The sequence below is a fragment of the Macrotis lagotis genome, chromosome 2, assembly GCF_037893015.1.
Source record: "Macrotis lagotis isolate mMagLag1 chromosome 2, bilby.v1.9.chrom.fasta, whole genome shotgun sequence".
Taxonomy (NCBI): domain Eukaryota; kingdom Metazoa; phylum Chordata; class Mammalia; order Peramelemorphia; family Peramelidae; genus Macrotis; species Macrotis lagotis.
In genome coordinates, this window is record NC_133659.1 from 325,021,229 (window position 1) to 325,037,587 (window position 16,359).

Here is a 16,359-nt window from a genome sequence, read left to right on the forward strand (position 1 = left end):
TTTGAAGGGGCCCATCCAGAGCAGCATTTGAATGAATGGTATCATGAAGATCCCAGAGAAAGAAGGATTCCTACCTGTTGTTTGAATTCCAACCAGGTTTCCTAGAAATTCCCAAGAATTTCTTTCTTTTTGTAAGGGTTACCTCACCAGGATTACACTACAAATCTAGAGGACTGTATAGGTCCCCAAAAGAAAACTGGTTTGACTTTTATCAATTCCAATTTCTTTCTTATCCAGACAGATATTATAAGTCAGAAAGACCATATAAGTTTCTGGGAGATTTGGGGCAGATCAAAAAGGAAACTTTCTTCAACCCCTTAGGGGTTCAGATACAGGTTAAATAAAACCCATTCTATACACAATACCTTGTTCATCTGAGTACTTGATTACAAATGACTAGCAAACTCATCCATTTAAATAAAGTACATTTCTGTTCAATTCAGTCAATATATGTTAAGTGATATCTAAATTCTGGGGATGCCAAAAAAGTAGCTAAAGATCATTCCAATCTCAAGGAGTTTACCATCTAATGGGGAAAGCAGCACGTGAGCAAAGATATACAAAACAAGATAGATACAGGATAAATAACAAATGACTCTGGAATTAAGAGGGGTTCATTGATGTTGACCCTACAGAGCTACTGAGAGGACCAAAAAGATAATGTCAAAAATGTAAACTATAAACACCCATATCAGCTATTATGATCTTTGGTCAATTTTAATAATCTCTTTTCTTAAATCAAAAACACCTTAATTTCATCTCTAGCTTGTCCTTTTGGCCTAACAGCAAAAAGTAATGGGATAGAATTTCATTCATATGTTTGGTTTCCACGAGTCACCATAGTCAAAGAATTCATCAGTAAGGAAGGAAGCATCTTCTGGCCTAACTTGGTTTGTTGCTGGAAATCAGACCCAGTTTGTTCCCTGGGTCATACAGGAATCCTTTTCAGCATGGTGTAATCTCTCAGAGCTTATGTTCTGTTGGCCCAGGCTTCCATCACCTTCCGCCCAGGTTCATCTTCCTTCCACAAAGAGGTACCGAAAGCAACTAAGTCACTGAAAGATGGATGATGAACTGGGCCTGGAACCAAAGAGAAGAAGGGCAGGATGGATGGATCACCTCTGGGAAACTGTGCATTGATTTAGTTTCTCTTTGAAACAGAGGTCCATTCTTTTAATCCCAATATTGTTTTGGTCTTAAAAAGACAGACTGGTTCTCCAATAAGTCAATCAGCCAACATTTATTAAGTGCTTACTATATTCCAAGAGTAAGTACAAGAGAACCATGGGTCCCCATTGTCCTATGTTCCATCACAACATGGAACTGATCTTGGGTTTGCAAATGCTATGGGAACAGAAAATAAGCTCTAGTCATTTCTATGATGCAGGGAATGCAATTCTGGCACTTAAGCCTGCTTTCCAAGGGCCAGCCAAGCTAGGCATAGCATCACGGGGTCATAGATTTAATCCATGGGAAGAGATTTCAGAGGCCATTTAGTATGATGTCCATAATAAATAAGAAAGAGATCAGATTCATAGATTTAAAGCTAGAAAGGACTTTAGAGGTCATTTCATCCAAATCCCATATTTAGCAAATGGGGAAACTGAGACACACATACTTGAAGTGATTTATCTAAAGCCACATAAGAAGAATCATAGGGTCATAGATTTGGAGGCAAAAGGAACCATTAGTCTGTCCTTCTCATTTAACTGATGGGGAAAGTGTCTTACCAAGGTTATACAGGTAGGATCCTAGACTCATAGATTTAGACTGGGATGAGAACTGAGAGGCTACTGAGTCTAAATTCCTCCTCCAGAGGAAGAAACTGAGGCTGAGAGAAGTGAATTGACTTGCCCACTGCTATTATTATTCTCATTTTACAGAGAAAGAAACTGAGGCTGAGAGAGGTAACTTGACATGTCCATTGCTATTATGACCCCATCTTACAGAGGAGGAAACTGAGGCAAGATTTGAAGCCAACAAGTCTGCTACCAGACCATGCTACCCCCTTGAGAATTGGTATGTTGGCAATGTAGTCTTCGATAATGGCCACCCGTGAAAAATAAATAACCTCAGATCTGATTTCTCACTCTGCTTCTCCAGACCTAGTGGAGGGACAGGCAACAAAGGAGATGTGGAACGCTAGCAATGACCCATTTCAGACAGTCTATAAACATGGATTTCACTGCTGCCATTTGAAGGCTGAGATGTCCTGGAACTAAGGAAAGAACATTTTCCTAGAGGACATGATTCAAATCAATAGTGGCATCCTTCCTATAAATTAATCCAGAAAACAACAGAGTCGTCAGGGGGTCTTCTGGGAGAGGCTCCCAAAACAATCTGAAATACCATTCCAAGGTGGAGTTTAAATGCTACTGCTGAATTCAAATCTGGTCTCAGACTCTTACCTTTGTGACCCTGGGTAAATCAACAAATGGGAACACTTGCTTCCTGGGGTCAATAGACAAATGCTAGCTATAATGATGACTATAGTCCCTTGATTTGTTTATGATCAGAGATAAAATCATTTTGAATAGTTAAAGGATGGGGACTGGCTATATTTGGTTTATTTGTACAACCCCTTTTAATTTAATAGCACCAAAATTATTACATTTAATGTAGTTAAATTAATTGAAACACTATTATTAAACACTAAATTGGAAATCTTAAAAATTAAAGGTGAGATTAATAAAACTGAGAATAAAAAATTGGATTAATAAAACTAGAAGTTGGTTTTATGAAAAAACAAAGAAAATAAATAATCAGTTAATCTTATTTTTTTAAAAAGAGAAGAAAACCAAATCACTAGTATTAAAAATGAAAATGGTAAATAAATCACCGGTGAAGATGAAATTAAAGCAATTATAAGGAGTTATTTTGCCAAGTAGATGCCAATAAATTTAACAATTAAAGTGAAATGAAATAATATTTACAGAAATAGAAATTGCCTAGTTTAGCAGAAGAGGAATTAGAATATCTAAATGGATCTATTTTAGAAGAAGAAATTGGATAGGTTTTCTAAGAGAAAATAATAAATGTTTCCTAAGGAAAAAAGCACCTTGACCCAATGGATTTACAAGTGAATTCTATCAAATGTTTAAATATTAATTAATTCTAATATTAAATAAATTATTTGGAATAATAATAAAGGTTCTTCCAAACTTCTTTTATGAAACAAATATGATACTGATACCTAAACCAGGAAGAGTAAAAACAGAGAAAGAAAATTATAGACCAATTTCATTAATGAATATAGATGCAAAATCCTATGAAAATACTAGCTTAAAAGTTCACAACACTGTATTACATTATGATCAAGTGGAATTTATACCAGAAATGCAAGAAAGGTTTGGCATGATGCACTTTGAAATTTAATGGCATTTTCTGTGTCATTTTCTTAAGCTTAGACAACCAACAAAATTATAATTCAATCCTGATTCTTAGTTTACTAATTTCTGAGGTGTAAATACACTGAAAATTTGACAATTGACTCTGTAGTAATGCTTGTCCTTCATTTTTTTTTTTTTGGCCAGGCAATGGGGTTAAGTGACTTGCCCAAGGCCACACAGCTAGATAATTATTAAGTGTCTGAGGCCAGATCTGAACTCAGGTCCTCCTGACTCCAGGGTCAGAGCTTTATCCACTGTGCTACCTAGCTGCCTTTATCCTTCATTCTTTTTTTTTTTTTTTTTAGGTTTTTTGTAAGGCAAACGGGGTTAAGTGGCTTGCCCAAGGCCACACAGCTAGGTCATTATTAAGTGTCTGAGACCGGATTTGAACCCGGGTACTCCTGACTCCAGGGCCGGTGTCTTGTCCTTCTGAAGAAGACACTGACACCCGAAGGGTGATGCCATGACAAGCATGTGAATTGGATTTGAGTGAGGGGGGCTGTGCTAAGTCCCCGGCCTCACTTCAGAGCCAGCTAGGTCTAGTGGCCAGGTAGGGATCAGATGCAGATGGTCCTGGATGTGAGGCAGTCAGGGTTTAAGTGACTTGCCCAAGGTCACACAGCTAGGAAGCGTCAAATGTCTGAGGCTGAATTCAAATTCCCATCCTCCTGATTCCAAGGCCAGGGTTCTATGGGCTACACCCCCCACTGCCCAGGCTCTGCGGTAGGGTTGAGCTAGCTCCCAGGCCCGACCAGGCCTGGCCTGGAAGTTTTTCTAGCCTAGTGCTCTCTAGACTGTCAGAGCCTGTGCTCTGTGGGTTTAGACATCAGAAAGCCAGAGTCGCCTCTCACTGTGATGAGGCTTTAGTGGGGCTCAGAGCAGGTACTGTAGAAACATTCATTGGATGAATGACTTCTTAGCAAGTTCTGATTTTGCTTCCCCAGCTGGCACTTTGACCCAGAGAAGGAGAGGCTGGGGGGACAGCGGCGTCCTTCCACCCCAAGAGGGTGCAAGCTCCTTTCCCCTTTATTTTGCAAGGACCGAAAGATAGTTGGGGGGAGGCAGGACCTGCCTGTCTGGGGAGGATGAGGCCAGAAGGCCTGGACAAGGCCCTGATCCTGGGAGACCCTACCTACAGACCTGAGCCTCCTGATCAGAAAGTTGAGATGAGGCTCAGAATAACATACATTTGTTTGTTTATTTGTTTATTTATCCTTCCTTCCTTCCTTTCCTCCTTCCTCCCTCCCTCCCTACTTTCCCCTCCTTCCTTCCTTCCTTCCTTCCTTCCTTCCTTCCTTCCTTCCTTCCTTCCTTCCTTCCTTCCTTCCTTCCTTCCTTCTTTCACTTGGTGGTTCAATGAGAGAAATTTCTGGCAAATGTTAGATTTTAGAGGACTTGCCTAAATCACCCAAGAAGCCTTCCCCAGCACTCTTCAATCCAGTTCTTTCCCTTTCCTGTCATTATTTATCCTGTCCCTAGCCTACTTTGCATATATTTGCATAGATTGCAAGCTCTAGAAGGCAGAGAATGTCTTTTGTCTCTTTTTGTATCCCCAGAACTTAGCAAGGGACCTGAATATTTGTCTCATTGAATTAAGTTTCATTCTCAAGTCTTTTGGTTCTAAATATAATGGTCACACAGCTAAGAAGCGATGGAAATGACCTTAGAGGGTCTATGAACATATGGCTGATCAGGGATGGTCTAGTTCAATCTCTTCATTTTACAGATGGGGAAACTGAGACAGACTCTACAAGTTCAATGTCATACAGGTGATAGAGTTGCAATCAAAGTCCTCCCCTTTCTCCACAAATCCAATGATCACTGCATTATGATGATGCTCTGCTAAGAAGACATTTTTTGGAGGGGATTTAGACTTTATAAGGAACTGACTCACAACAGTACCAGGTAGGTCATAGAGTATAATAAATCCCATTTTAAAGGTCCGGACACTGAAGCTTGGGCTGTGTGACTTAATCAGCATCACACAGACTCAGGACTAGAATCAGAAAACCTAGTCTTTGGATGACAAAAGTAGGGTTTAAAGTTCCTACTAGTCCACTATTAATTTACTGTGCCACCTGTGGCAAGTCATTTCCATTAAATCCAATAAACATTGTTGGGCAACCTTAGGTGAAAAGCATCTTCTCTCCCTAGATTCTTTACTTATAAAGTAAAGGGATTAGATGGAACTCTTTTTTATTAAAAAAAAATTCAAAATCTTTTCTTTGGAGAGAATTGTGGGAAAATGGCATAATAAGCTGGTTCTCCCAAATTCCACATTTTCCCCTTTAATAACTTAAAATATGCCTCTAAGTGAACATCTGAGAGGCAGAAAAAAAGTCAGGGAAAAGCAGTTGTCCAGTCTGAGGAAGGACAGCTCTGACCTCTGGGGTATGTGGCCTGGTTGAAATATAGACACTCCAGCAGATTTGACTAAGTCAACAAACAATGATTCCCAGGGGCATTTGGGTGGAGGCAACTTCTATTTTAGAAGCTGGCCCTGGTGCTGGGTGCTGGGCCCAGGTGCACTGACCACTCAGGGGCCCAGGCTCTGGTTGCAGGTAAGAAGTGAGTGCTCTCAGATGAATGTGATCCGAAAGGAGGGGGTCCCTCTCAGGAGAGCTGAGTCCCTGGATTCCTGTTCAGGGCGTGTGGATTAAGAAACAGGAGCACAAAGGGAGAGGCTAAGGGAGGGTCTTGGAGAAGGGTGTGTGGATTGTAGGGGCAGTGGTCAGAAGAAAATGAGATTTCTGAGGAAAGAGGGGAGAGAGAGAGAGAGAGAGAGAGAGAGAGAGAGAGAGAGAGAGAGAGAGAGAGAGAGAGAGAGAGAGAGGATCTCAGAAAATCTGCCACTGATACTAGCCAACTGGTCTGAGCCTCAGTTTCCACATCCATAAAATGGGAATATCAATATCTATAGTACCCATTTTGGCATGGTTATGAAGTTCAAATGCTATTTGTCATCAGTCAGGCAGCCTGTTTGTCTCTCTGTCTAGCTAAGTATCTGTCTCTATCTATCTCTCTATCTGGCTCTGTCTGTCTTTCTAGCTTTCTACTTACCTATCTATCCATCTATCTATCTATCCATCTATATCTCTCTATCCATCCATCCATCCATCTATCTAGTACTTTGAAGACTTTAAGTTAATTGTTTTAATCAGATCTATAATTTTATAATTTAACAGTAGAAGGAAGCCCCAGTGAATACACTGTGCCAATAAACATAAAATCTTTGGCCTACTCCATTTTTTCCTTTCTGGTCTAGTTTGTCCCTCTTTAGGCAGCGTTGTGGCCCTCTTCTCCGAGAAGCTTACCATATTGGTTTCAGATACGTCCAACTGGCCTTAACCAAGTAGTTTAGAACTCCTCAGCTCAAGTGACCATCAGTCTCAGACCTCTGCTCATAGTGGGATTGCAGTCTCACGCCATCCTGTCTAGCTGTGATGTCCATTTTACAGTTGAGGAAACTGAGGTTGACTGGTTAGGAGACTTGTCCAGGATAACCTAGCTAGTAAGGATCTCTCTAACTTCAAGTCCAGTTGCTACCCACTATACACCACTACCTCCATTTAACCCCTTTGGGTCTCAGTTTCCTCAACTGTAAAATGAGGGAGTTAGATCGTCTCTAAGGTCCCTTCCAATTCTCCGTCTATGATCCCATAATCCCTGGGTTTATTCTGTACCCTCAGCGAGGGACTTGTTAACTATTCTATGGAGTTGGGGCCCCCCCTGGCAGTTTCCCAGTTTATGAGAGAAGAGATAGGAGAGGAAGCCCCTCATGCCACCTGCCGAGTTCTGTGCATAGAGATGAGCCAAGATTTATATTTTAATAACAGAAAGTGTCAAAGTCCCAGGCAGCCAGTCTGTAACTCTTGACAGAAGAAAAACAACCAGGAGCCCCTGGGCGGCCCCTTTGAAGGCAGGCTCATGACTAAGACCCGAACCTGAAGGCAAATGTATCAGGGGAGAAAAGAGGGAAGACTCCAAAGCAGGGGTTCTTAACCCGGGTCTGGGAGCTTTAAAGAAAAATCAGATAACTAGATTTCAGTAGAACTGGTTCTCTTGGTTATGTTAGTGTGTTCTATTTTATTTAAAGGTATGATTCTGAGAAGGGTCCCTAGGCTTCTGGTACAGTAAGGGTTGAGCTTACATGACCAGCTAATCAATGATGGGCATGGCTAGACCATCCATTGAAGTCTCGGAAAGGGATGAGATCAAAAGACAGGGCCTACTGTATTGGAGACGCTCCCCTCTGCTGTCCAAGGAGAATTATATCTCCTTTCCTTGTATATACAATCTCAGAACCACTGCCAGTGACTTCTGAGAATACCCAAGGAATGGGGGACAAAGTTCATAGATTTAGAGTGGGGGGCTAGAAGGGTGGTGCAGTGGACAGAGAACTTGGCCTGGAGTCAGGAAGGAACAGCTTGCTGAGCTCAAATCCGGCTTCAGATACAAGATGGGTGATCCTAGGCAAGTCTTCCTCTGTTTGCCTCAGTTTCCTCATCTGTAAAATGGTCTGGAGAAGGAAATAGCAAACATACTATCTGGGTGGCCTTGGAAAAGTCATTTTACCCTGTTTGTCTCCGTTTCTTCATCTATAAAATGAACTGAAGCAGATAATGGCAAACTGCTTCAGTATCTTTGCCAAGAAAGTCCTAAATGGAATTACGATGAATCAGACACAACTAGAAACAACTGAACAACAGTGAGAAGGGGGGATTAGAAATGGGCAGAAATTATTCTAGGAGGAAGAGGGTGCTGTATGGGGTTCCAGAAATGAGAGTCTAGTTTGGAGGAGAAGCCTTCAAGCAAAATCCTTAAATGGCTAGCCCAGTAAACCTTTAGAAGGAAGCGAACAAGTTAAGCTAAACCAATATTATTGCTTTTTTAAAAAAAAGAATTAATGGGGGGGGCGCGGCTAGGTGGTGTAGTGAATAAAGCACTGGCCTTTGAGTCAGGAGTACCTGGGTTCAAATCCGGTCTGAGACACTTAATAATTACCTAGCTGTGTGGCCTTGGGCAAGCCACTTAACCCCATTTGCCTTGCAAAAACCTAAAAAAAAAAAGAATTAATGGGGCAGCTAGGTGGCACAGTGGATATAGCACTGGCCTTAGATTCAGGAGGACCTGAGTTCAAATTCGACCTCAGACACTTAATAACGACCTAGATGTATGGTCTTGGGCAAGTCACTTAACCCTGTTGCCTTAAATTTAAAAAAAAGATCTAAAAAAACCCAAGCAAGTTATACTAAACTAATATTATTATTATTTTTTTAAAAATAAGCATTGACGGGACATCTAGGTGGTACAATGGATACAGCACTGGCCTGGGATTCAGGAGGCCTTGAGTTCAAATTCAACCTCAGACACTTAATTACTTAGTTGTGTGACCTTGGGCAAGTTACTTTACCCCATTTGCCTTGCAAAAAACAATAAAATTAAAAAAAATAATAAGACTCACTAGACAAAGCTATATAATTGTGCTTTGACTTTAGCAAAGCATTGGACAAATCTTTCATGACATGATTTCAGAAAAGATAGCGATAATATAGTTTTCATCTGTCTTTATTGTTAAAGAGAGATGACAGTGTTCTTTCCTTTGTGTTCAAGATTATTGTGGTTTTAATAGTGAGGCAAATTGTGGTGTAATGGTTAGAAGGCTTTGGGAGCCAAGGAAACCTGGGTTCAAGATCTGCCTCTGGCATATACTGGCTACATGACCTATGGTAAACCCTTCGGGGTCATCTCTTCCTCCTCTCAGTTCCAATGAGTCCAACTTCCTTAGCTTAGCATTCAAGGCTCTAGTTTCCATGTCAATTAGAATCATAGATTTAGAACTGGGAATGTCCTTAGGGGCCATTAAATCTAACTCCCTTATTTTACAGAAAAGTAAACTGAGGCATAGGGAGCTTATGCTCACATAGCTTATTCTTATGAGTCTAAAGTAGTATTTGAACCCAAATCTTCATTACAAGTCCTGGGTCTTAAGTGGAAAGAGCACGGGGAACCAGGAGATCTGGATTCCAATTTCAAGTCTGTTTAACTATTTGGCAAATCACTGGGCCTCTCATATCCTTAAAGAATAAAGTCAGAAAACTGGAAATATTGATGACTAATTGGTGATTCACAGGAGATACACCCTCTTTTTACAGCGGTAGGCCCAGGCAACAGCAAAATCCAGTTTTTAAAAGTAAGTTTATATTGTTATTTTTGATATTTACATTTCTCAACATATCCTCTTTCCTTTCATCTCAAGGAATTATCCCTTACAACAAAGAGAAAGAAATAAATCTACATGAAGATCCATGAAAGTTGATCCTATATGATGTGTTCCATACCCATAGGCCTCCACCTCTGGAGGCCTCATCCTGTTCTTATTTCAGGGACCTGATTAGTCTGATGTTTTCAAAGTGAACACCTGTGAACACTCTATGCTGTTTGATGGCTCTGCCTTCTCTTTTCATTGATCTATTATCTTGATCAATTATCAATCAACAAACATTCATTGAGCATTGCCCAGATACCATTAGGCCAGCTGGCAACCAAAACCAGTCAATTAAAACCATCACAGTCTGGTCTGATGCTGATTGATGGCTCAGATAGTTCCAGTTGGACTCGGGACCTGGAAGCAAGAAGACTCATCTTTGTAAATTTAGATCTAGTCTCAGACATTGCCTAGCTGTGAGACCCTGGACAAGTCACTTCCTCTGCCTCAGTTTTCTCATTTGTAAAATGAGTTTGAGAAGGAAATGGTGAACCATTCCAGTATTTCTGCCAAGAAAACTTCAAATGGGGTCCTGGAGAGTCAGATATGACCGAAAATGATTGAAAATGAGAGTGTTGGATTCGATGACCTGTAAGGTCCTTTCCTACTCAGATCCTAGGATGCTAAGTCACTTTCATTTTCTGATCCCGATTACCCTCTTCTGTAAAATGAATGGGTTGGATGAGGCAGCCTCTAAGGAGTGGGGAAACTTAAAAATTTGCTTGCTATATTGGGTCACACATTTAATTAATTCACTCCTAAAAAACTCCTAGATTTATTGAATTTCAAGTCCCATGTGCCTTGGCAATGGCAAACCAAATGAAAGGCCTGGATATTCCCTGCCCCCGCTCTAAGCTCTTTCCCTTCTAGACCTATTTTCTTCTAATCCTATAGTAATGTGACATAGAGTCATAGAACAGTCCAGGCCCCAAAGAATTGAACTAGAGAACCATCCAAAGGGCATTGGGAAGGCAGGTGATGGGCAGGAGGAGTCGGCAGCATGCTGCGATGAATTATGAAGGAGAATCAGGCAAAGAATGTCATCATGTTCATGGGAGATCAAAAAATTAAGGGGTCAGGTTCCTCTGGTGAGAGAAAAACAATGAGTTAAGTCTGTTCTCTGGCATCTTCCAGAAATCAAAGGAATGCAGGGAGGGCTCCCACTCAGGACATTGATTGATTATGACACTTTCTGGGACGAACTTAAAAATCAAGCAGGATGAGTCCAATGGGCTGCAATCTGCTGCCCCAGAGAGAATATTCCTCCCTCTGATGTGACGGAGCCATTGGGTATTGGCCCAGATCAATAATGATTTCTAGGACCAAGGGTAATAAGTGTGATACTGTATTGCTATAGTAACAGCTATCTCTGGGAATGTTCTGGGATGTTTTCTGGGACCCCATTGGGGGTCTTGACTACAGAGTAGCTTTCTGGGATCCCAGAACACTGAAAATGTAAGAGTCAGTGGAGGTAAGGCTGAACCCTTCCATCACCTGCATATAAAGTGTCTCATTTCTTCTATAAATGACAAAATCACAGTTCTTTATGTGTCACTAATGTGCATCTGTGAAAAATGGTGCAGCTTTCGCCATTCCAAGGCAGTTGTCTCTGCTCTGAGAGACTGTAAATAAGATTATTTAAGTCACGGTAATGATGAAATATCTCTCGGGTTCATCGGTAGAATCCAAGTCGGGTCTTCATTGGTCCCTGCCCTTTCCTCACCACCCTCCTAGTGCCTTCCCTCGCAAGGTTACCTTGTCTCTCTGCCTCTTCTGGGTAAGCTTGTATATAGGATTGTTCTCTCTCCCAGTAGAATATAATGAGATTTAGATCGTCTTTGTGTTTTTTTTCTCTGATTCTGTAACACCTAATAGAGGATTCTGCACACAGTTGACTTTGCTTGGTTTTTGGGGTTTTTTTAGGATTTTTGCAAGGCAATGGGGTAAGTGACTTGCCCAAGGCCACATGGCTAGGTAATTATTAAGTGTCTGAGGTTGGATTTGAACTCAGGTACTCCTGACTCCAGGGCTGGTGTTCTACCCACTGTGCCACCTAGCCACCTCTTACACAGTTGATTCTTAATTAATGTTTCTTGATTGGTTGATGGAGTAATTTGCCCTCCAAATATTTGCCCCTACAGGTTTCCCCCAAATAGCAACAACAGTCCCACTCCCACTTCTAAACCCTCTCCCACCGCTCTCCTGCCTGGAGCATCCTTCTTCTCTAAACTCCACACCTTGTTTCTCTCTTTAATGACCTCTCTGTTCTTTAAAGTTGAGCGGTTGAGAAGGTGGTGATGGCACAACAGACCAGATTTGGAGCGCAGGCACAACCAGGGTGGGGCAAGCAGCCCTTTGTCTCAGGGTGCGGAAACTGAGAGGGGACCTCGGCATTTGCAGTTCTTCATCCAGCAAGTAGGAACAAGTGGGTTTAGTACCTAGTATATGCAAGAGTAATTAGTTAAGTAGGAGGAAGCTTATGAACTTTCTTCTTCAACCTCCCACTCCTAGACATGCTCCTTCCTGGCCAAATTAATAATCAGATCCCCCCCTCCCATTCCCAACCTCTTTCCCTGTGGCTTCACCCACCATGAATGTGACTTCTCAAACCAAACCCCTACCCTTCCATAGACCAACATTCTCCTATAGGTCTCTGTCTCTATGTTTCTTTATCCTTCACTATCTCTGTATCTCTCCCCTCCTTTCAAATCCCAGCATATAGGGCTGGGACTCTTGCTGACTTGTAGTTATATATTTAGTCAGGGGCAGCTAGGGGTACCATAGAGCATAGAGGGCCAGGCCAGGAGTCAGGAAGACTCATCATCTTGAGTTCAAATCTGGCTGTGTGACCCTGGGTGCCTCAGTTTCCTTATCTGTAAAATGAAGTGGAGAAGGACGTGGCAAATCACAGTAGAGCAGTATCTGTGCCAAGAACAGCCCAAATGGAATCATGAAGAGTCAGACATAACTGAAATCACTCCACAAAAACTCCTTTTTTTGAGGTGTGTTTGTTTTGGCAAGGCAGTGGGATTAAGTGATTTGCCCAAGGCCACACAGCTAGATAATTATTAAGTGTCTGAGAGCAGATTTGAATTCAGGTCCTCCTGACTTCAGGGCCGGTGCTCTAGTCACTGTGCTACCTAGCTGCTTCCACAAAAACGCTTATTAAAAGCTTTTTCATTGATTCATTTGTTCATTCAGTGATTTGGTCATTTATTCGGGTCCACTACCTTGCCCTTCCCTCAAATAGTCCTGGATCCTTTCCCATTTATCTCAACTGATTTTATCTTGAAAGTCAATTTGGGGGGCAGCTAGGTGGCGCAGTGGATAGAGCACCGGCCCTGGAGCCAGGAGGAACTGAGTTCAAATCTGCTCTCAGATACTTAATAATGACCTAGCTGTGTGACTTTAGGCAAGTCACTTAACCCCATTGCCTTGCCAGAAAAGAAAAGAAAAGAGAAGAGAAGAGAAGAGAAGAGAAGAGAAGAGAAGAGAAGAGAAGAGAAGAAAGAAAAGAAAAGAAAAGAAAGGAAAAGAAAAGAAAAGAAAAGAAAAGAAAAGAAAAGAAAACAAAGGAAAAGAGAAGACAAGAAAGTCTATTTGAAGACATGCTTCATGGTGAAGCTCAGCTCTGATTTGGGGATCTGAGACCCTGGGTCTAATGTATGAACTCAGAAAAATCACCTCACTTCTCTGAGGTTTAGGTTTGTCACTTGTAAAATAGGGATAACAAACCATGTGTTGCCTCCCTCAGCGGTCTATCAGGAGTGTAACGTAATTCCATTGGGCTGAGTTTCGGTTCTGTGGGGGATGGGGCAGGGCTTTGGTCCCAGCTGTTTCCCCTCCACCACCCTCCAGGTATGGGGAAGACTGCTTCTGCAGATAGATTTGGTATTTATATATAAACACAATATGCTTGGACATATTACTATCCAATGGCTATGATCACATACAGATATATCTAACTCTGTATGTAGTCCTTTATAGGCCTATAGATTGTATGTCCACTATACATATATGTTCTCTACTATAGAACACACTAACACACATATAGTATATATGATACATATGAGGGATGTGTGTGGATTTCTGTGTGTGTAGACTGTCCACAGCTCTTCTTGAGTAGGAGGCCCATGGGTGGGATCCCATCTATGGGCAGACAGATTCCCAGGTTCCTTCCATGGCATGCTCACTTACACAGCCAGGAGGCTTGACCTGCTTTTTTTTCCTCCTAAATTGCCCAAGATACATGAAGACAGTCATAGGGAGCCAGAGGTGAGACAGGAACCCCTCCCTACCGTCCAGTCAGCCAAGGAACATCAGCCAGTCTCTCTTCTCTGATTCCTAATGGACTGAAGTCTACTTGGGTTGGGGAGAAAGGGAGAGTACGATGGTCAATAGGGAGGCACAGAGAGAGATAGGTAAGGGCTGGTACTGGAGAGGAGGGGAGAGAGATAGAAGAGAGACAGACAGACAGAAGGGGGAGAGAGAGAGAGAGAGAGAGAGAGAGAGAGAGAGAGAGAGAGAGAGAGAGAGAGAGAGAGAGAGAGAGAGAGAGAGGCACATGCAGGATAGAACAGAGTATTCTAGAGTAAGAGATCTCTGAAGTGTCTATGTGTGTGTTTGTGTGTGTGTGTGTGTGTGTGTGTGTGTAAGAAAAAGAGAAAGTAAGGCAAGAAGATTGAACAACCAGACCACTGTAAGATATTTTTTTTTGTTGGGAGGGGTAAACAGAAATCCTTTAACCCTCCATGTTCAGGAGGTCCCAGAGTTATCAGAGAAACATGCCTCCAAATCTCATTTCATCTCATCTCATCTCCTGGGGTGATGCACAGAAAGGACATACAGGTCCCCCCAGTGTATAAATAAGATTAATATGAAATAAACTAGAGGCAGAGTGTGAGGAACTGAGAAAATACTGGAATAATGCCTCCTGGGGTAGGGAAAGGATGAAGGTTGGTGAGAAAAAGGATGGGGTCAGGGAGGGTGAGGTGAGTTCCAGATTGGCTATTTGCTAGTTGCTTTGGACACGCCACCTCTCTGGACTTCAGTTTCCTCATCTGTAAAAGCATCAGTTTTGGAGTCAGGCAGTCCTGAGTTCAAATTTTCACCTCAGACACTTGCCACTTACTAGCTGTGTGACCTTGGGCAGGTGACTTAACCCTCTTTGCTTCACACCCAGGACCATCCCAGTCATTCTAATTTATATCTGGTCTCTGGACCCAGGTGACTTTGTAGGAGAAAGTGAGACTGGAGACTTAACACAGCCCCCCTCCCTGCCTCAAATCCAATTCACGTGCTTGCCATGGCATCACTTCCCTCATGTCATGGTCTTTTTTGAGAATGGAGGACAAACATCATCACAATGAGGGAGCAGACTAGACCAGAGCTTTCAGACTCAAATAGAAGCCAGTAGACTGCATGGTGACTTAAAAAAACCCATTAACCAGCCTCATCTACGTTGTATTTTTATTTACTTTGGTCACCATTTCCCAATTACATTTTAATCCAGTTGAGAAGTAAGTTTAACTGGTAGATAGACTAGATAACTAGATGGACCTTAATTTATGACCTCTGGAGACAGGTGGGGTCGGTTGCTTAAAGTCATGAACATTGAGTAGGGTGAAGAGCCCACTACAGCTACTCTGGGCTAAACCCCAAGGCCAAGGAGTGGGGAAGGGCAAGCAGATTTTGACTTAATATAAAGATGAGTTTCCTAACCACCAAAGTTCTCCAAGTCTGGAAGGAGCTGCCTGAGACATAGATTTTTATCCATGCAGGCCTTCAAGTCAAGGCTGAAGACCTGTCAGGGATACTGTAGAGGAGGGGAGGGAATGGGGTGGTAAAGGGTGTGGATCTATGCCATGAGTCCAATTCTTGGATATTTTGGACTCAGTCCTTATACTAATGTCTCTAAAACCTTGTGCCCAATCTACATGGTAAACCTCACCAGAGAGTAAGGTTGGTATTAAATATGAGCAGAATGTACATGTGACTGTCCATGAGATGTGATTCAGAGATGCTGATGAGGTCTAAATATTCTACCCCCATGTCTTCACAGCTTGAGGGGTGCCTCACCGTCTACAGTTTGGTTTCTTTGATTCTCTATTAATTGATCATTTATACTGGAGGGTAGATGAATTTATCGAATATTTCCAAGAGAAAGAACAGGGAGGGAATCATTCTAGTGAATTTTTGATGGCAATAGTTTTTCTTTTTTAGATTTTTGCAAGGCAATGGGGTTAAGTGACTTGCCCAAGGCCACACAGCTAGGTCATTATTAAGTGTCTGAGGCGGGATTTGAACAATAGTTTTGATAGAAATGGAAAAGAAATTTGAGGAAGAAGAAAAGGATGAGCTTGAAAATCCTGAGGCCTTGAAAGTTCTAAGGGGATCATGGGACTGAGAGGAACGGGAAAAAGAGTGCTGAAGTCAAACTATAAGAGATGCACAATTTTTCTTAGAATCAAGTCTGCCAAAATGAACTGAACAATGACTGTCTCCAATCATAGGAGTGTAACTTTAGAGCCAGAGGGGGCCTTCAAAGTTTCCTAGTCCAGATCCCAGATTTTACAGATGAGGTGACTGAGGTTGAGAGAGGTTACGTGATTTGCATTCAGTCACAAAGCTGATGTCATGGGCAAGATTCAAATAAACATCTTCCTGCCTCCTAGGCATAACTCACTGTGCCCCACAACCTCA